Genomic DNA, 24025 nt, shown 5'->3' with positions numbered 1-24025 from the left:
ACGAGTCTAAACATTTGAATTTTACATAAAGGGTATTCAGACATGCAACAAGCTTTGTAATCAGTTTTTGGGCGAAAATTTCGCTGGCAAGAGGTCAAAGTTTACAGAACTGACCTTTGCAGATTCTACCAAACTCCTCCGTGAATTTGGGGTTTGAATGCTTTAAATTTTAAGACTTTGTAGCCTTGTAGGGGATGTCCTTTTCTCTTCCCTACAACCTCTTTCTCACAGAAGAGATGTTGCGAGTTTGTCTCTGCTTTATCGTTATTTTCATGGCAAGTGCTCTGCTGAGCTCCAATCTATGGTCCTCCCTTTGTCAAACTTTCACAAGAAACACTTGTCTAGCTGAAAATACTATCAATAATTCCCCCACTCTTTATCTGTGCTTAAACCTAAACGTAGATTCCATGAATAAAGCTTCTTAGAAGTGCACGCCTGTGGAACTGTTTCCCATTTTCCTGCTTTCCAGCTGACTACAATATGGTTGTCTTCAAGTCTAACGTAAACAAGTTTTTGATGAGCTGTTCCATATAAATTATCAAATTTACCGGAATTCCATTACTAACGGTTACTATATTGTCCAATTTCTACTGTAAACTCTTTCACCGTTATCCGCGAGTGACCTCTTGACCTTGATAAGTGGTTATGCCTATGTAAAAAAAAAAAAAATTTTTTTTTTTTTTTTTTTTTTTTTTTTTTTTTTTAGATGTAGGTAACGTTGACATGGGTCAAAGATTTTAATTTAATTTGAGCCCAAAACAATAAATGTTAAGGGGTCAAAATTGGGGTCAAATTGAAAAAAAATTTGACATCTGCGGTCTCTACCAACTTTTCTCTATTGTAGTTAAGGAAGCTGATTATATAGAAAGGCGTTGCCGTATACATTCACACTTTTTAATATATACATATGCACATAAAGTTATAAACAGTACATAGGGCCCGAACAAAGCCGGGCTGAACTGCTAGTGTATATATAATCTTGATAAGTGCACCCCAATGAAACTATATATTTTCTTGCAATTATTTACAGAAAGTGATTTTTCACTGAAATAACATTGATCAAGTTTTTCACTTTCTTCTCTCTACATTTTTGCATTTCTTTCTAATTGCATCACTAATGGCTTTTCAAGTGGACATATTTCTATTTCTTATCTAATAAATACAACGAATTGAGTGCTTAGCCTCGTTCTCATCCATTAGTAGAAATAGTCGATGACTGATTAATTAAATCTTGCCGAATGTTTCTCTTCTTCACCTGAGCAAACAGATGCACATCGTCATCAATGTTGGCTTCGATCATTGTTATACACAACTTTACACACCTTTTGAATTTATTCAGTGACAACAAAAGTTACCGAAGTGAAAAGACATTAGTAAATGAGAAATCTGGTTAAGAATTAAAAAAAAAAAAAAAAAAAAGAAAAATTGTTTTAATTTTCCTTTTTTTTTTTTTCATAGGTTTATCTTTTATATGTGCGTTTAATTAAACAAATTCCATGTCTGTTCATTAGTTGGCAATCCTGTGTAATTTACTGTGAATTTTTCTTCAAATTTTATCTTTTCTGTTTCTGAATTTTGAGATGAAGATTGATTATTTGTTATTTGAATTCTCAAGTTCGACAAGATACACATGAAAAATGAAAAAGTTGGAGGTTGCATCGACTGAAACGTTGTGAAAATAATATTGAAGATGAGAAAAGTAATCTGAAAAATCCAAATAATATGAAATTTTGTCTGTTTCTTTCTGAGGATGGAATTCTTCATACTAACAGTCCGTAGGATAACCAATTTGTTGAATTTAATGTTTGTTTTTTTTTTTTAATTTTATTTTGTTCTTGTGATGTGTGTAAATTGCAGATGTTTGTTGTAAATACCAGCATAAAATCATTTGGGGCTTAACAATGTCTAAATTAGTGCCCACCCCATTGTTCTAATGCGTGTTCATATTTATTTACCTTCCTACAAGGGCAAAGTTAGACACAAGGCTAGTTTTTAATGTAGGGAAAATACAGATTTCCTCAAAGAAAAATCTGAGTTTGAATACAAATTGCCTTTGTCTAGAAAAAATTCTTCTCTGACCAAAACTCCAAAAAGATAGAGTGCAGTATTAGAAAAGCTATCAACACAAAATCATTTGCGGTTTGACAATGTTTTTAAGGTTAATTTTGTTCTCATAGTAAGAGATATCTATGCATACATAATACTCTTGACTCCTCCATAATGAGAGCAGCTAGAGCATGACTTCTCTCTCCATTGTAGAAAAAATAGATCTCACTGTTGACTTGCTATTTGCAAAATATTGACACTTTATCCTAGCATGTAACTCTTACAAAATATTGTTCAAATTTTTTTTTATATTATAAATTAATATTTATTTCTAAATAAATGAAAATACAACTTCAATAATAATCACCAATAACAACTCATGTTACTACATCGTTATTTTTCTATCACGTTAACACAATGGTTTTTGTTACATCACTAAAGTAAAGTGATGTTGAGGCTAGTCAGTACCAGATGGGTGGCTATTTGAGAATATCTAGCGTTTTGTATCAGAGAACAGCAACACCACTCACAAAAACTAATGTAGTCAAAATCATCTGCCTTGACTGGGATATACAAGTGACTTGAGATCACTTGTGAATTGAATATTCCCTAAAAACTTCCTTCTTCAGACAGTCAGGGGAAAATCTATTCCAAAACAGAACTTTAACAAAATTTCACATGGAATTTTCCACTACACTACCCTAACCATATGTTTATTATAACCTTAAGTGAAGAAATACAGTTTCTAACATTATTTTTCCACACCTGCTACTTGTTACACGATCGATAAACAAAGATTCATGTTGAAATAACAATAACAATGCTTAAAGGATGTTAGTGATGTTACAAATATAAGTGCGCCGAGTTCCTCTTCACAAGAATATGGTTGGCTGGTTAAGCCATAAATATCGACTGCTAGAGCAGCTTGGGGAGATGTTGCAAGATATGCCGAAAGCCTCATGCTAAGGAATTACCAACTCTGCCCATCAACATCCGTTCAGTAAGACAACATATTAGATTATTACTTGAATTGTAGCCAAAACTACTCGGCTATCTCAAATGAATATATATCCCTTTCGTGGGATGTATCAGTTAGAATACCAATTTTTAAAATCTATTTAGTTAAAAAAAAAAACAGACAAAAAAAAAATTGCTGCTATATTGTCTAAAGAAACTAAATGAACATTTTAGTCAACTTATTTTCTTTTGGTTCATTCTTCCAAGTACAATTTCCTCTCATTATCTGCTTCAATGACCGATGACAAATAATCGATGAGTTTAATTAAATATCGTTGAAAATGTATCCAACTTATGAAATAACAATGAACGTGATGCACAATGGAGGCTGACCCCATCAAAGCAATTCTTAAGGTATGTCTTTAGAAAATCATCCCAGTCAAACCAACCACTGAACAATTCTTTGAAAGAGATTTTCAATACTTGGAATAAACAATTCCAATGCCAAAAGTCTGATCTTTAATCTAAAGATTAGAAGAAATTTGGCCAACTTCACGCCATCATTTTACCATTTGTAACGCAATATTTTCACCTGGTAATGCGTCCATCTACTTCTGAATACATTTATTAGATTGTGGAGGTTTATGCAAAGCAATTCCCACAAACACTAAAAAGCAAATGGTTCTAATAACTTACTCTCTTTTTGATGCTTGTTTGATGTTTGTTTTGATGCTCTCTCTTCATCACTTCCTAAAGCTAGCAAATTTCACAGGATACGCCAAGTATTTTCCAACCAACGAAAATCATTCCAAACACAAATGCTAAAAAGCAAATATCTCTAATTACTTACCCTTTATTTATTCACTTTGAGTCCACTTTTTTTCCTCACTTCGCAGAGCAAATTTCACAGGAACATGTGAACTCAAAATATTTTTCAACCAATAAACTCATTTCAAGCTCCAAAAGTAATACATATATGTGAAAGTAGTTAGCCAACACAAAGTTAAAGACTCTTTTGAAACAAACAGCCGAAATCTAGAGAAATAGACTTCACCAGATGCACCTGCATGGAATAACTCACAAACGTCGCTGAACTCTCTCCTCTCTGCCTTTGGGCTGGAAGAGACAAGTTGTTAAAAAAAGGGGAGGGGTCACTCACGGACCAGCTTTCATCGACTTGCGCACACATTCTTAAACAATAACAAGAGTCAGAAAAACAGAAACAAACTACTACTCACAGCCACAGGCGCATTAGCAAGAACAAGGTAAACCTACACACATGCACAATGCCATCACATACTACTCACATACTATTACACACACATATTCACACTATGAATATTTTGACTTGTAACTATTTACTCGATTTCATTTACCCAAACACACGTTTGCATGAAGGAACATTTTCATGATTGAAAGTAACTTTTATATTATCTCTTGTATAAAATGTTTTGCTATTAACATTTTTGAATTGACAAAATTTCTGTTGATACTTTGGTTAGCATTTGCTACCTGGTGGCCTTGCTCTTCTTTCCAGATTTCATTTATTCTGATTTTTTATTTATATATATATATATATATATATATATATATATATATATATATATATATATATAAATAAGTGAACGTGTCTGTGTGTCTGTGTACATTTCCCTACGCAATAACTCTGTAAATTTTTAGTCTATAGACTCGAAATTTGAAATACCGGGTACTGAGATTTGGGAAAATCGATGTGACGGGTGTCAGCCAGAAATTTGGCTTTTAAGGGGTCAAATTTCAACGATTTGACCTTTAAGAACTCTACCAAACTCCTCCGACAATTTTGGGTCTAGACACTTGAAATTTTAGATATAGGTTCCTTGAACCTGGATCTAACTTAATAATGTGATTTGAGCCCGAAACTATAAATTTTAAGGGGTCATAATAGGGGTCAAAGTTTTAAAAAATTTACCATTTTTTTTGTTTTTTTGCTTTTTTTGCACAGCATACACCTCCAAACACCCGAGCAACGCCGGGCACCCCTGCTAGTATATATATATATATATATATATATATATATTCTTAATTTGCTTCCTTTGTTGAACATAATTATTATATCCAATTCATATTAAATATTGGTGTGGTTCTTGGCGATCTCCAAAGATGCTATCATCATCATCATCATCATCCTCCTCCTCCTCCTCCTCCTCCTCCTGAAAGATTCTACCAAGGCTAGGGAGCCATGCTACAAGGTATCAAATAATGAGATTTTGCCTTTTACTTGTGAAATTTGTACAATTCTGAGGAAAACATATGCAAATGTTTGTATATTTTTGTATTTGATCTAGTTTTAAAATGGTTAAAATTATTCGGGGGGGGGGGGCAATAATTAGGGTTGATAAAATATTTTGATTAACAGCTGACATGCAGGTTTTAAAATTATTATTATTGTTATTATTATTATTGGCTACAGAATTTTGGTTTGAAGGTTGACGTATGTGTAATATGAGGGTCATTCCAAAAGCAAAGCCTCTACTTTTTTTTTTTCTTTTTTTTTTAGCGTTAGCTCAAAAACTAAAATGTAGAAGCACTACAAAGACGGGAGTTGTATCAGTAAACAAGCTATTTTTTTATGCTCCAGAATTTATTTTTTTACATAGTCACCACCACCACCAGCCTCTGTTGAGGTCTCAATCAAAAGTTTGGAGCATGCTTTGCACTCAAATCTTTGTTGTTACTCTGAAATTAACGAACCCATCTCCTAACTTTGCTGACATCAACTGCATCGGTTTCGTAAGCGTTCAACAGACGTCAATAAAGGCTCAATTTTTTTCTATATAGAGGAATTCAATGACACATCATTGCTTCTGAGACACATGCTCATGTCAGGGGTTTCTTTTTTAATCTCACACTCAATATCTGCAACAGAGAGATTAAACTTTCAGGTCATGAATGCAGAAGTTCAGTCATCATAACAATGAAATTTGCAATCCCTTTTGATCCATTCAAGCAAAGTAAAAAAAAAAAAAAAATTTATGAGGTATTACTTTTGGAATGTCCCTCTTATATGTATTCTTCAATCAATAATTAAAAAAAAGCAATAAGTAATGCAGTAAAACTCCGGGATACGGCATTAAAAGTTAATTACAAAATACAGTACAGTGTATAATACACATGCATATAATCAAATACCATAACTAGGGGTCGGGAAAACGCTGCATTCCACATAGTAGCCTGAAAAAAACGTATCCTAGGGCCATCGTGTCCCAGGATTCTACTGTAATTTGTAAATATGTATCCATCCCGTCTGCCTGACGAATAAAAGAAGGGAAAATAGAACTCTATTTCCATAACGAGATTTTCTTTCTTTTCTACTTTCTATACGGATTCATGTTTTTCCTTTTCTTTTTTTATTTTAAGAACTTTGCAGGTTAAAATGTTTTCTTTTTTCTTAACTAAAGTCTTCGATCATTTGTTTTTAATGCCTAACCACATCTAGCCTTACCTCCCAACAATTAAAGGTAGAAAATTCTTTTAAAAAAAAAAGCAAAATCAATGGTTGGTGCTTTTCTTTAGGTCATCAAAAATGTCAATTTTTTTAAAAAAATTTAACTTGCAGTAGTTCTGTTCCTAATTGTCTTATTGAAAAAAAAATAAAATAAACGTAATCACATTGTAAAGCAAATAGCAAGTCAGACCACTTCCACCGTTTTAAGTGAATTCTGAAAGAAATACTCCACTCTAAATAAAGTCATTAGAAATGAAAATTTATATATGAAAAATTACTGCGATAATTCTATGAATTGATATAAACTAATAGTGCGGACACTAGCAAAGCATGATTTTTTTTACCTCATTTTTTGATGGAAGGTGTACACTAATATAATTTTGTATTTTTTCAGAAATAAAACGAATATCCAATTACATTTGTAAAATCATAATATATTGATTTCGTATGATACTATACAATATTTCAATTAGCCATCCGTACCTGCAGTTTCAGAAGGTATGGTTGGAAATCTACCCATGAAGCTAAAGAATGATTCATATTCATCTTTTGGTGACTTTGTAAGGAGTCAATCGAGGTTTTAAGGTCAACTTCGGTGTTGGATTTATTTTAGCCAGTCTGCTCTCAAATGAAATTGAAGAAGCGTGCCCACTTCTTCTTCCGTCATAGTCACTATAAAAACAAAAAAACAAAGTTCAGCTTATTTTTATAGGTCAATTGTATTCAAACGCATTTCGTTTGGTCAAAACAAAATAATCTCTCTACTATTTTAGTATGTTCTGATATCATCAGTGTGCAATCAACAGATTTCTGAAAGTAATGGCTGTGGATTAGCGTGGAATTTGATGCACGTGATCCACACTCACTTGAAAAGATTCCAGTGATTTCGGTGAGAGTTTCTAACCGTAATGAAATCTATAGCTATCAAAAATAAACTATTCTGAATTAGGGAGGAGGGAGAGGTAGTCTTCATTAATATAGCGAGGAAAGTGCTTATAGTTTGGTGAAATTTTAAACTTGACAAACTGTTTAAGTGGTGTTTAGATATTTATCCAGCATACTTTGATGTGGAATAGAATAATGTGTTAGGACGATAGAACTATGATGAAGAAGAGCTAACCCCTTTTCTGTTTTAGACTGGGTTATCTCCCTTTTGACTTCTGTTATGTTAACTCTCGTGTGGAGACCCATGAACAGGATGAAACAAATGCTGGCAGGCACCAACAAGAGAATGACTTTTAATGCAGTTAAATGAAGATGGAGATATATTATGTCAGTGATAGTTGTTATACACAAGCTGAATTAATATTAAACTAAAACTGATGTAATTTGTATCGTTCTGTGTTTCTTCTTTGTAAATAAAATGTCTTCGTCAAATCAACTGTGAGTATTCCCCCTTTCTTCCACTACTTTCTATCATTCATGTGACACACACACGCGCGCGTTCGTCTTCATACACAATCTTCTGTAAGGCATTAATAGTTATGATATGCCAACACCATCATTCATAATAGTGTAAAACGCTAAAAAAAAAAAAAACCCAACTTATTTCTCTCTTTCTCTATCACTTTTTATGCTTTGTTTCCCAACTGTAACCATGATCTTTGTTTAATCTCAGTATCTTGGTATTTTCTCTTCTCTAATTCAACTTGCATCTTTAATGAAAGTAAAAACAGAATACAAAATATCCTCCATTGTTGTTCTTTCTCATATTTTCTGCATGATATGATCCAGTGTTATATTAAATTTACTGTGTAATTAACATAATTTTTATTAATTATTTAACTGATTAGTGCCCATGGTTCTTTCTTAGATCTAAAAGGATAATTAACCATATTTCAGCAACCTCTGTATTTTCCAGAGTTATAATTATTCATGAAGATTGTGTAGTTTGATATGCATTGATTTGCAAATCAATGAGGCTTTATCTGAAAAGAAGTTAAAAAAAAAACTAAAGTTAAGAAGGCAAGAATTATTTGAACCGAATTGAACAGGTCGGAATTTAAAATGTTTGGTGAACGCTGATCCTTTTTTTTCTTTATTACCAACTATTTCAGCTTTGATAAGCAGTAATTAAAAAAAAAAGAACATGGATAGATTCGACATTTGCTTAATACCAGAGTTTGATGGATCTACCGTTGGGCTGTCTGTTGTTGAATGGTTTGAGAAGGCTGAGCATACTTGTATACTTTGCAAAATAAAGAACCAGCAGCAGTCATCATGCTGAGGTTAACCGGAGGGGCCTATGCAGTATATGAACAACTCCGGGATGAACCAGACTGGAGTAAAATTAAGCAGAGCCTATATACAGCGTTTTTGATTGGCTAGTAATGTCTAGCAGTGCTTGAGGGGCTAGTAGTGTCTAGCGGTGCTTAAGGGGCTAGTAGTGTCTAGCAGTGCTTGAGGGGCTAGTAGTGTCTAGCGGTGCTTAAGGGGCTAGTAGTGTCTAGCAGTGCTTGAGGGGCTAGTAGTGTCTAGCGGTGCTTAAGGGGCTAGTAGTGTCTAGTGGTGCTTAAGGGGCTAGTAGTGTCTAGCAGTGCTTAAGGGGCTAGTAGTGTCTAGCGGTGCTTGAGGGGCTAGTAGTGTCTAGCGGTGCTTGAGGGGCTAGTAGTGTCTAGCGGTGCTTGAGGGGCTAGTAGTGTCTAGCGGTGCTTGAGGGGCTAGTAGTGTCTAGCGGTGCTTGAGGGGCTAGTAGTGTCTAGCGGTGCTTGAGGGGCTAGTAGTGTCTAGCGGTGCTTGAGGGGCTAGTAGTGTCTAGCGGTGCTTGAAGGGCTAGTAGTGTCTAGCGGTGCTTGAGGGGCTAGTAGTGTCTAGCGGTGCTTGAGGGGCTACTAGGGATGTACCGATTATCAAATCGGCCAATTAATAGGTTTTCTAATGCTGATTTATCAGCAAATTTTGTTGTTGTAGACGATACTAATATTAATTATACTGTGAACGAAGACAAGTTAACTCGTTTTGCTTCAGAGTAAAAAAATTTATGAAAAAGCCATGAATCGTCTACACCATATTATCAAATAACAGGCATGGCGTGCTGTTAATATGTAGATTTTTAGAACTGCACTGAATTTGAGGCAAATTGATGTAAGCATATGGAAAATTTCATCCTTTCCCTTCTCATCGAATTGGTATTATTTTGTTTTTTTTAAATTTGAATCACTGTCAAAGAAAATTATTGCTCCATCTTTCAGTTTTCATGTTGAGGAATTGTGCAGTAAATTGCAATAAGGTGTGAACCAAAATTAAAGCGTTCTTCATCAGCCATACTTTTGTTTCTCATTTTGTGATTCTTGCTACCATTACATATGTTTATTTTTCTGGTTTAGATAATGTGTATTTTATCGAGATAAATTACTAATTAGATATCAGACATAAGTTAAATATGTAAAAAATTAACTAAATATTGACAACAACCATCAACCATTATGGCAACCAGTTTCTGCTGGTTTTTGATGCTAATCCCAAGAATAAGAATACAGCTGCTTGCAAGTTTTGTCAAACCATCACATCAAAGAGTGGACAATCAGCAAAACCTTTTGCAACAACTAATATGTAAAACCATTTTAGAAAGGTTTATTCAAAAGAAGCAGATGTTGCAAATAAGAAAAGGAAGCACAATGAATATTCAGAGACAGATATTCCAAGAACAAGTGGCAGCAACTACGAGCCTTCAGTGAAACATCAAACTACTATAGAATTAATATTGGTCACAGAAGGTTTGGGATATTAATGATCACAGGTCACAATAGATCCATTATCTGATAAGAGAAATGATTGCTGTTGATATTCAACCGTATTCTGTAACATCTAACATTGGATTTAATAGGCTTGTTGTAAAACTTTGTGCAAATTACAGTATTCCATCAAAAAAGTACTTCAGTGCAAAATAATTTTCGATATATTTATAAAAGTAAAACAAAAACTCAACTGTCTCTTACTGAAATTAGTATTTTATGAACTACAGACATTTACAGCTACAGACAGCTACAACACATAATGTTCTCTTTCTGAGTTTGACAGGTTATTGGCTTTTAAATTACTTTGAACCGTGCAGAGCTGTGCTTAGAGTTGTTTTATTCCCTGGTGCACACATAGGTGCATGATTAAGTGAAGAATTGCACAATGTTCTGGATGAGTATAAAATCTTCAATAAATTTTTCTTAGTTTTGCAGGATTCAGGAACAAATATGGTTGCTGGTGTCAGGGAATGTGATTTAGAATAACTATCATATATTGTAACTCAGTTTATGGAGACAACCATTACATCATCCAACAGAAATACAGTTTCTCACTTCAATCACTTTCTATTAGCAATTAGTAAATTAACTGAAATACAGGATCAGCTTGATTTGGAAAAACAAACTCATTCAAGATGTGAGCACATGGTAGAATTCAACATATATGTTGAAAATAAATTCAGAACAATGAAAATCTCTTGTAACATTTAACAACTTACCAATGGGGACTTGTTAAAAAAAATATCCAGTTCCTGAGTCCATTTGAAGAAATCACCAAAGAAGCAAGTCACAAAACATCAACCATACCAATGATAATACCTACAAATTAAGCTTTGAGGTTATTTCTGTCAAAAGCTGCCCAATCTAATTTTAGTATTTCTGACTTTAATGGAATCTTTCTTACCATTGTTGAACAATTCAGGTTATCAATCAAAACAAGATTCTCATCCCATCTAAATGCTAAAAACTTGTGTATGTTTACTCTCCTAGACCCATGATTCAAATATTAATTTTAACAGATTGGCATAGAAAACATATTTAGAAATGGATTCTACATCTACTTTTCACTGATGATCAACAGTATACACTATGCTGCTGAGGATGAAGAAACACGAACATGCGTAAATTACAACCTGGTAACTTTGAAACCAACTGACAAAAAATGAGTAAAAAAAATGTCACAAAAGATGCTTTCATCACTCCTAATATAAGAAAACAATAGGAAGTAAAAGTACAATTATTTCTAATTTAATTTCGACCTTCATTTTCGAGGTGTGAAAAGATAACACTGCATCATTTCTAATAGCAAAATTGCACTGATGGACAATTTTTAAAGTATCATCAAATAAAACTGAAGTAAATGACTAAATATAAACGTTGAATACAATTCTGTACATAATTATGCCTATCTTTTAAAAGAATTGCAGCTGCAACTTCATTATAAGTCAATAAAAATACTGATATGTTCAATTTTAGTGGTGGAAATAAAATATGAAACGTGATAAACACATACTAATTTCAAAATCACAAAAACTATTAAAAGATACAGATCTGGAATATATCATGCCTAAGCATTACATATTGTAGAATGCTATATCCAAGTGCCAGTTCTTTACATCATGTACTTCTAAAATAGTATCAGGGCTCTATGGACAAACTTATCTTTAGTCGACCTTTGACAACTAAATATTTTCGCTTACTAGCGAAATAGAAAAGTTACTAGCCAAACCCACATGATTTTTAGAATATGACATGTTCGTTCTGTGACGAGTATGTGCATCATAAAGATTTTTCTGTGAATTTTTTTTAACAGATGTAATTCTTAATATAGAAATTTTATAAACATTTTAATTTCTTCAGATGTTTTTTTTCAACAGCCTTCTTTTAAAAAGAAAGTATATTGTTCTATTAAACATTTATTGTTTAAATAATTTAACTTTGTTTTTGACTCAGTAGTGAGCTTTGGAAGAGTGTCAGTGAAAGAAATACAATCGCCAAAAGATAAATGTTTCATTATTTCTAGTCGTCAGTTTGCAAAATCACTCGAAAATACGACTGTTTCACTCGTAATGTAGAGCCGTATCAAGAAAATGTAATAATTTATATAGTGTTTTTTCTTATGTTATCATGGCGATGCAATTAATTAAGCGTACATGCTCAACATCAATTTAATTTTAATAAGAGCGTGCTGTATGTTATTAATGAATAGAAGTCTTTATACAATTGGTATTTCTTTGCGATTCTGTTGAATTCTTCGTTTGGCACTAATCACATCCTCCATTTGAGGTGGTTCACTCAACCTCTTCCCCAGTCAAACACATACAGAGAAAAAAAAACAGTTTTCCTTCTTCAATGCGTGTGGCACAAATCGCTTGTTTTGTATTGTTTAAATTGTTAGGTGAAAGTACAGACTAGTTAGAAAAACACCCTCTCCTCCACATGTAAAGAAATGATTTCCTAAAAAGTTTGCTGCATGATTACTATTGTTTTAGCATTTTTATTTTTGTATTGGCTTTGTTCAAGTTAACGTTGTGATTGTTTACAAATGATTTATTTCCGGTTTGTACAGATGGTTCTGCTTTACATTGAATGACTAGAAAAAAGTCCCTTCTGATTAATGTTTACCAGTTTTAAAGTAAGCAAACGAACTTGATTGTTTTTCAGAATAACAGAATATTTTTTATCTGGCAAGCATTAACCAGAAAGGACTTTTTCATGGTATATATATTTTCATAGTATATGTGTATGTATGTATGTATATATATATATATATATATATATATATATATATATATATATATATATATTCATTGTATATATATGTTTACATGGTATATATATATATATGTTTACATGGTGTATATATATATATATATATATGTTTACGTGGTATATATATATGTTTACATGGTATATATATATATGTTTACATGGTATATATATGTTTACATGGTATATATATATATGTTTACATGGTATATATATATGTTTACATGGTATATATATATATGTTTACATGGTATATATATATATGTTTACATGGTATATATATATATGTTTACATGGTATATATATATATGTTTACATGGTATATATATATATGTTTACATGGTATATATATATATGTTTACATGGTATATATATATATGTTTACATGGTATATATATATATGTTTACATGGTATATATATATATGTTTACATGGTATATATATATATGTTTACATGGTATATATATATATGTTTACATGGTATATATATATATATGTTTACATGGTATATATATATATATGTTTACATGGTATATATATATATATGTTTACATGGTATATATATATGTTTACATGGTATATATATATGTTTACATGGTATATATATATGTTTACATGGTATATATATATGTTTACATGGTATATATATATATATGTTTACATGGTATATATATATATGTTTACATGGTGTATATATATATATGTTTACATGGTGTATATATATATATGTTTACATGGTGTGTATATATATATATATATATGTTTACATGGTGTGTATATATATATATATATATGTTTACATGGTGTATATATATATATATATGTTTACATGGTGTATATATATATATATATATGTTTACATGGTGTATATATGTTTACATGGTGTATATATGTTTACATGGTATATATATGTTTACATGGTATATATATGTTTACATGGTATATATATGTTTACATGGTATATATATGTTTACATGGTATATATATGTTTACATGGTATATATATGTTTACATGGTATATATATATATATGTTTACATGGTATATATATATATATGTTTACATGGTATATATATATATATGTGTTTACATGGTATATATATATATGTGTTTACATGGTATATATATATATGTGTTTACATGGTATATATATATATGTTTACATGGTATATATATATATATTGTTTACATGGTGTGTATGTATGTATATATATATATATATATATATATATATATATATATATTGTTTCATGGTATATATATATATATATTTTTTTTCATGGTATGTATATATTTTCATAGTATATATGTGAAACAAAATGATTCAAACAATGCGAAACATTTTAATAAGAGATTCGTTCATTTTTTTTTCTTCAAGAATTTGCGATGATATAAGATTTCTACCTCAACAACTTACCATTGGGGACTTGTTTTAAAAATTGTCCAACTTAGTCAGTTTGGGAAAAATCACCAAAGAAGCAAGTCACAGAACTTCAACCATATCAATGATAATGCCTACAATTTTACTTTTAGGCTATTTCTTTGAAATGCTGCCCAATCTAATTCTTATATTTCTGAGTTTAGTTGAATCATTACAACTGTTGAACAATTCAATGAATCAGTGGAAACAAGATTTTCATCCTATCTAAAAACGATAAAAACTTGTCTACTTTCCTTGATCCAAGATTCAAATTTAAATTTCCAAACAATGACATGGAAAACATTACTAAGAATTGGATTCTATATTTTCTACTTTCTACTGATGATAATAAAGCAGAATCAGCAGGATACACTTCTTCCAACTCTGTTGAGGGTCAAGAAGATCAAAGTGAAAGTAAAATTCTATCTCTTTCAATACTTGACCATTATGTAGCTTTACAATTGCTGACAAGAAGTGATCATCCATTTTAGTGGTGGAAGAAGACACAGGAGACCTTACCACAGTTGAGTAAACTGGCTTCAAAATATTTAAGCGTACCACCTTCATCTGTGGAGAGTGAAAGGCTCTTTAGTATAGGCGGTAATGTGTTTGAATCTTTGAGGAACATGTGTTTTGAGAATAGAGAAACGCTAATGTTTCTACATTACAACTTAAAAGTATTCAACTTTAAATACTGAGATTATGAGAGCAGAGAAGGCAGACAGCAAAAATAGAAACGGAAGTAGAGCAGCAGCAGGTGCAAAACTTCAGCTTATAGTTATTCAATTAAAGAATTATAATTTGTACTTTGTAGTTGGTTTGTAATTTCTTTTTTCTTATCTAATTGTTTAATTATATTCATTTAAGAATTGGAAATTGTACTTTGTACTTTATTAACTAAATAAAGACAAAAGGCCAAGTGGCCAGACACTTAAATGTTAATTTAACATCTATTATGTTAATGTCTAAGCTATCTGCTGAGTCGCTTAGCAGTGGTGAAATGATTTAAATTTAATAGGGAAAAGAAAAGTGATTAATCAGCCAATTGGCTGATTACCGATTAATCGGCAAAGTGGTTGATTTCCGATTATCTGTCAATTAATCGGTACACCACAGTATATATAATATATATATTGGTTTTATCAAGGAAACATTTCTTTTTTTTTTGTTTATGACACTTGTCAATATTTTCTTAGTTGCTTTAGTTTAGAAAACGTTTTTTGATAATGTCAACATGATTTATAATTTCTTTGCTTGACAAGTATTGATTGCTTTCTTATCTCCCTTTGCAACGTTTCATCGAACAGGGGAAAAAGATGACATCTTGTCAGCATCCGATTCAATGTAATCTGCATTTTCACTTGCATCCTTTTTTTTTCGTGGGATCACAGTAACAATCAGACGAGGGGAGTCAGTTGGGGGGGGGCAAAAAAAAAAAACCTTGACTCTTCTAAACAATTATTGACTCACTTCCTTCAGAGATGAGGAGTTTGCTGAAAAAAAAAAAACAAAAAAAACAAAGAAACAAGAATACCCACAAATTAGACACCGATTGCTGTATTAATTGCTGACTGTCCATGTTTGAAGCAATAGGGGTAGTTCTCTTAAAAAAAAAAAAAAAAGTGTTTTTAAAGATGAAAAGCAACATTTTATATTGAAAACCACCTTTGATTTCAAAAGAGTTTCTCATGGGTAGCTAATCTGTACAAGTTCTGGACTTGAAAATTTTGAAGGCAAAAAACAAAGATAGTTATTGTGTGGGTAGAAAAAAATTCTATGCTGTAATTTTGAAAGATCCGATATGTTTATGGACCAATTTCGGTTTCTGATTGGTTGCTAGCAGAACTTGGCTTGATTTGATTGGTCGGTTCCTATCGCCAGTGTCTGTAAGTAGAACCTTCCAATTTTCTTGAATCATAACCTCACTTTATATAAAAATATTTCAACATAATCTATAATATAAATATCACTTGTCTGTTTAAATGTATGTATGTTTGTATATCTGCCTAAAACTTTTGACAGAGGCAACGGATTTTCATTAGATCGGTATCATTTTGAAGCTCGACCCTTCGAACGACAAATATTAGAAAATTGGCCAAAAACATTAATTCCTTCATCCGCAACTGGATACTTTTCTACAGGGAGGGGTCGCTTTTTTCGACGATTTTGTCAAAAGTACTCCCCTCTTTTCGATTGTCTAGCTTAATTTCTGGTTTGGCGATGGATGCAACAGCAAAGATGTCAGGGTTTTTTTTTGTATTTTTTTCACATTCTTTTCCTCCTTCATGGTATGGGTTCAAGCCTACCTGTCTGCTTACTACCTCTTTCTTTTTTCTTTTTTTTTTTTGCTCAAGCAAGGCCGAGCACCCAGACTAGTAAATAAATGAAACGCAATTTAACTAGGAATTCAACATAATCTAAAGGAATAAATGCAAAAGTTTTATCTTACCGTCAAAACGGTTGTTCAAATCCATCATACAATCTAGTCTTTTGAAATATTGTTGCAGAAACTAAAAAGACCTGAACACAGCTATTTGAAATCCTCGTTTGCATAGCTATTTTTAAACAATTTATAATGAATGTTTGCTGTTATTCATTTGTAATTTTATTCTCCTATTTTCATAAAGGAGTAAACGGCTGTCTGTAAAGATAAGCGTCGAAGAATTTAAGACTATGACTCCGGACAAGTATGAACAAGCATGTAATAGCATTTGTGACCCCCCCCCCAAAAAAAAAAAGGATGATTGGAAAATAGTAAGCTAGAAAAAAGCTGGCTCCCCAAAATCTTGCGCGAAAATGCTCACTGAAAGAAACTCCCCATCAAAAGCTGTTCCTCCCCCAGTAACTGCTGCCCTACTAAAAAAAGGAGTATAAATTGATCTCCCTGAACCCGACACTAAAAAATAATACTTCTTCACCTAGACATGTCCGAGTGGAGTAAACCACCGTGTGTGTATGTATGTATATATGACTAAACTGGTTCCCCCACCAGACTTATTTGGTGAGGAGGGCGGCTAGTCTCCCTGGAGGATTAAAAATAAGACCTTCCAAAGGGCGAATGAACTCTTTTTCTGGGTCAACGGCCAACTAGCACCGTGTATATTTGTGTGTGTGTATATGTGTATTGGGGTGGAGAGGGCTCCCGTAAGCCGTGGTGAAGGCAATCTTTCTAGGAGAAGCAAATCTCTGATTTAAAAAACCATAAAGCGGGAGACCATTACCCACATTAAGCTGGTCTGCAGTTTAATTTGTTGCTGGCTATTTTGCTCTTGCTTGTTGCTGGATCTCAACATTTTGAACCAAGAGAGAGACTTAGCTGTCGTACAAAGCTAAGACTCTGTAACATCATCTTTGTATAGATACTCCCTCAGGCATTTGGGCTCATGGATTTTAAATGTCTGAGGGAGTGGCACTCGTCTGACAAGACGTTGCAATCATCATGTATATATATATATATATATATATATATATATATATATATATATATATACACATGTGCAGTAATTTTGTTGATATTAACAGTAATTAAAAGATTCCATCAACGGCAAAAGATTCCATCAACGGCAAAAAATTCCATACACAGACATCAAGATAAACATCCGTATATATCTGTAATGACAGTAACATGTTCGACAAAATGTTGGTAATACAATCTCATCTCAAAATGGAGGCTGCAACCTCTTTCCCACAGAAGAGACGTGAGCCTGTCCCTGCTCTGTTGCTGTTTTCATAGTAAGTGCTCATCTGAGCTCCAATCTATGGTCCCTCTTGCCAAACATTCATGAAAAACACTCATCTAACTGAAACCACTATCAGTAGTTTCCCCAGTCTTTATCTTTGCCTAAACCTAAATGTGGATTCTATGAACAAAGTTTCTTTCTTAGAACTGCCTGCCCGTGGACTCTATTCCATTTCTGTGCTTTCCAGCTGACTACAATATGGTCATCTTATAGTCCAACGTAAACAAGTTCTTGATGAGCCATCCCCTTAAGTAATCCAATTTACCAAATTTTCACTATTAACAACCACTACAATATTGTCTCATTGATTACTGTATATACATTAACCCTTATCCTCGAGTAGCCTCTGGGCATTGATAAGTGGGGACTCCTTTATATATAAAAAAAAATCTGTAGAAAGTCTTGAAGGGAAGAGGTGGTCCTCCCTCGACTCTGTATTGCCACATGAAAGCACCACATTCATTCCTGCTTGAATAAAAGAAGTCACCTTAGTGTTCAACTTGTCATACACTGTGAAACACTGTTAAAACGTGTTCATTCTGCTATCATGTGACAAAGATTTTGGTATTATGAATGAATTCTTTAATGACGAGCATAAATCATAATCTCCTTTTTGAAGATATTAGTTCATATCCTCAAATCTAACAGTTATACCTGCAATAAATCCAACTGTTCTACAGAATAAATTTTTCTAATCAATTGCAGACTGTTTATTCACAAAAAATATACACATCCATTAAATCTACAAATGATCTATATACAAGATTCAACCCGTTAAATGTTTGAACATTATAAATCTAAAGCGTAAAATAATTTTACCAAAATAAATGGGCTCAACATTAAATAATAATCCAAAAGGGTTGATATGCCACAAAACAAAAGCCAGTCTTGCTTTGTCTAGCTGCCGGTCTCATCTAGCTTGTATAAATATATCTGTAACATAGCAACAGTAGACGCAAACGCATTGATCTTCAGTTAAACACAGCTAAACGTGACAAAATTTAGTTTTGTGGAAAATATCAAAAAACACAAATCTACTTGACTTTTTATCCTATTTTATTCATAAAACCATTCTGATAGGAGTTTCTGCTTTTGAAATTTCGTACCAGTGAAGTAGTTCTTCCTTCACCATTGAAGATGTCAACGCGTCAACTAAAATAGACATACTTGATGTCCCAGAATTCTGGTTCCAGTCTGTCTTTGTTATTGCAGGTTTTTATCAAGAATTAATTTTAGACCCTAAGAGAGTTAATCACTCCTTAGATACCTCTGGTAATAATACAAGTGCAGAGATATGAAGCCTGCAGAGTTTTTAATTTTTGCTCTGGTTTACTGGATTTTCCTGACTTCACTGAACTAAACAGATATTGTTGTTTTCCTTTTCTCTCATGTCCAATCATGTTCTGCAAAGCCCCCCCCCCCAAAAAAAAAAAAATCTCTACAAAACTAATCATGTACCCGGCGTTGGCCGGTTATAAATGTAACATTTAATTGCTTAAAAAAAAAATGGAAAGAAACTGAGATGGGTATGCAAGTATTGTTTTCTTGTAAGTGAACAAAAAATACCCGAGATGAGATTGAAGCTAAAACCTAAACACAGGGAGTCAAGTACGATAATCATTAGGCCAGCTTGACACTATCTTTAAAAAGTGTTTTCAAACTTATTTATTCTTAACATAAGGAATCTGTCGTGAAGTATTTGTGAAACTATTTGAAAATATAAACAACTTGAAGCATAAAATCTTTTGTCAAAATGATTGAACCCAAAAAATAGTCGATATGCCATGAAACAAAACCACTAAAGCATGAATTTGAAGATATAATCCCCCCCCCAAGTATTAAATTCAAGATAAAGTAACTTGGAAAGGGTTGATGTGCCATAAACTTATCAATTTTTGCACCTATCCGATTATATTGTGCCTTATCACTCATTTTTAATAATCTTGCACCATGCCTTATATATATCTATAAAAGTGAGAATGTGCGTGAGGACACTTCTCAACCTATTTACTCAAGGATTTTCGATCTATAGACTTGAAATTTGGTATATAGGGTATTCAGACATGTGGAGAACTTTTTAATCGGTTTTCATCTGGAAAAAAAGGACTGCTAATGGGTCAAAATTGAAAAATTGGTACATGGTAGTCATCAGATGTTTATGTTTGTCAATTGTTTCACGAATACTTCACAACAGATTCCTTATGTTAAGAATAAATAAGTTTGAAAACACTTTTTAAAGAACATGTCAAGCTGGCCTAATGATTATCGTACTTGACTCCCTGTGTTTAGGCTTTAGCTTCAATCTCAGCTCGGGTATTTTTTGTTCACTTACAAGAAGACAATACTTGCATGCAGATCTCAGTTTCTTTTAAAGCAATTAAATATTACATTTATAACCGGGCAACGCCGGGTACATCTGCTAGTATATCTAATAAATCTGCCGCTATGATACTGGATTTTACAAATGATGGATTTTGGTAAGAAAATATAAAACGTGTTTTTTGTATGTTTTTCTTAAAATTACTTAGAAAAGGGCCCTGTCGGTGGGGCATTAGAATACACTGACTGCCCCCCTGCAGAGGGTAAAAGTCTCTCAATGGGGGTTCTGGATATGACCTTAAACTATATCCAATGGTGAGGCCCCAACTTGCAGGCTTTGGAGAGTGTGGAGCCACCCTTTAATTACCATTGCTCCCAGGTCCACTCTGACCCGGAGTGGTAGTACCTGTTAGGGTCCCAACTATGGGTTAAATAAAAACCGATTTGAAAACAACAAAAATATTCTATTAAAAAAATTTTTCTTCAAAATAACTGGATTCGGCATTAAATAACCTGAAAAGGGTTGATATGCCGTAAAACAAAAACAACTAACCAACTTAGAAAAGGTTTAAGTGATTCAAACATTTCGTTTTATGTAAAGTGTTACAATCTATAAAGTTGTTACTCAACTTGAAGGAGGAACCACCATCATTATAATAGCACGAAGAAAGGGTTATTGCAATGACGGATACAATAAATGGATAGGCAGATTAGTTAAACGTTACTAATAGAGATAACTATCTATAATGAGCACTGCATATTAGTAAAAATGTACTAATCTCTGAAGCAAGATAGCAGTGAATGCTGTGCTCAGTGTATATAATTCTCTGTATTACTAAATCCACATAGCATATAGGTAGGTGTAAGATATTCTATTACGACAATAAAAATAAAAAGAATGTGTGACCTCTTTGGTCACTCATTCAGCTTTGGTTAGATTCAAGGGGAAAAAAGTAGTTAAATCTTAAAAATAAATAAATAAAAACTCCAAAATTAGATTTTCTATTCACTATCTTTTTCTCTCACACCATGGATTAAATAGTACACATACTTGTGATGATATTTCTTATTCTTCATAATGAGACATTTCAATCTTCTGTTATTACATTTGGCTTTTAATAAGGAGATATAAATAATGATAGAGGTTGTGTAAGAGAAGGGTTTTTTTTGTCTTTGTTTTTTTACATGGAGGTCACCACTTATCAAGGCCCAGAAGCCACTCGAGGATAAGGGTTAAATAGCATAGAGAGTGATAGAAATTTAGTCATGGTGAGTTAATTGCAAATTAATTAGGACAATTAAAATTATTTTTTTTTTTTCAAACATAATTCAATCCCTCAAGCTAAGGAATATTTAAACATTTATTTTGTGTGATTAAGGTATACAGGAAAAAAGCCTCATGGGATGAAACGTTAATTATATTAGCTTTGGTTTAATAATAGGTAATAAGAATAATAACAACAAAAAAAAAGTTAACATTATGAAAAACTTGATCATAATTTTCTTGAAAAAAATGTCCGATCCGAAGTTGAAAAGAAAGAAAAAAAAAAAGAAAATTGTGAATTCTTCCAAATTATTAAAGATGTCTATAACTGTTGGCAAGTTTGACATGAAAGAACCTCCTTTGAGGAAACCAGTGGTTCGTTTGCCTTTTGGAAAGAAGCACACGGATATAATTTGTCATGATTCGAAAGATAAACATAAAAAAATGTAAACGATTCTACGTCATTGTTAATGAAACCACGACTTCGTCTGATTTACATTCCTGTTAATTAAAAAGTAAAAATCAAGAATATTTTTTGAATGAGGACGTTTTTGAAATGCTTAATCCTTAACTATTCAAGTGAATATTAATGACTATTGACAGACGAAGAAAAAAAAAATCAAAGAAATTTACTGTATCTATATTTATGCTTTAAGAATTCTATTCAATAATTACTAGCAGGAATACCCAGCAATGCCCGGCAGCATGGATAACAAAATAGAAACATGTGTAGCATTAATCTATGAAAACTTTTCTCCCCCCCCCCTCAACTAGCAACTGATTCAATATATAATACTAGCAGAGAGAAAGTTGACTGACTGGCATAATTTCGGTGTTGCTTTATGAAACAATTGTCAGTAAGAATTTGAAAAGAAATAGTTTTGAACACTTGTCCATTTTATTTCTGGGTGGCATTTTTTGTTTTCATTTTTTAAGAGTTTAATTCTGAACAGGGGGAGACAATTCAAGAAGTTGTCATGAAAATGTGTAATTTATGAAACACAAAAAAATTAAACTTTCATAATAAATAAAAATTATCAGTTTAAAGTTTTAAGCATTTATTATTGGAAAACTTTAAGAACTTTTTGAATTGTCTCCCCCTGTTTCGAGTACAAGTTTCCAAAAATGAAAACAAAATAAAATTGTCCTCAAAAACTAAAATGCACTGACACTTTGTCTGGCATGAAAGACAACAATATACACGGTTTCAGTCTTTTCAAAAGAAACTCTCCTGCTGAGTAATCCTAGTGCTTCACTGCTTGAACTCTGATTCTTCAAAATTTGAAAGATTTTCCACTAATAACTTATTATACTAAATGTGAGTTAATCAACGTTTATTTCTCCAAGCCTTTTCCTTAAATTCTTCATTAACAGAAAATGCATGTAAAATATATCTTAGTTCTTAGATTGAATGACGTTTAAAAAATGTTTTGCTTGTTCTAGTTATCAGGAAATTATAAATAAGTTTCTCATCTCTCTGTTTAATATTTAATATTTCCTGTCTCTGTAAATATTTAGAGAAAGAGTGACTCTTTCCAGTTACATACAAACAAGTATATAAATTAAATTGCAAAATAAGTATTTTTACTTTTATTGATACAAGAATAATAATAGTACTTTTCTTTTATAAGAATAATAATTATTATGCTGAGCTTAAATCCTATCAGAACTATTTTAGTCATTTACACGCTAATAGTTTTTGGAAAGCCATAACTCTAATTTTTCACAATCTATCTTACAATGAAGTTGAAGTTCTTTTTTGTTTGTTTACAAACTTTTTCTATGGTTTTGATAATTGGATAAGAACATCGTATCGTCAAAATGACTCTTACCAATGCAATGGCCCTATCATACAATTGACTAATTCTTGCTTGAATAAATCGATAGTTGTGCACTAGAATGCTGATTCACTGACTAGCAACCAGTCGAAATTCAATTAATGAACTTGTCCATCTAATTTCAAATCATGAATGCATAAGGTTAGTCATCATAACAATAAAATTTGCAGCCCCCCCCCTCTGATCCATTTGGGCTGAATACAAATAATAGAAGGCATTACTTTTAAAATGTCCCATGTATAATGCAGAATCGGAAACACTTGCGAAACCTGGGGCAAACGGTTATTTTAACTAGTGTACACACACACGCACATATATATATTTCTGGTTGAGCCCTGTCTGTTAAAATACACCAATCTCACAGAAGGTCAGGATTCGTATTGTCTAAGGATGATCAACTTGTTCTCTACTGCCCCTTTCACAGAAAAGACAGTGCTAGCTTTTCTCTA

The sequence above is a fragment of the Euprymna scolopes genome, chromosome 12, assembly GCF_053919585.1.
Source record: "Euprymna scolopes isolate OS-2025 chromosome 12, ASM5391958v1, whole genome shotgun sequence".
Taxonomy (NCBI): Eukaryota; Metazoa; Mollusca; class Cephalopoda; order Sepiida; family Sepiolidae; genus Euprymna; species Euprymna scolopes.
Note: the sequence above shows the minus strand (reverse complement) of the source record.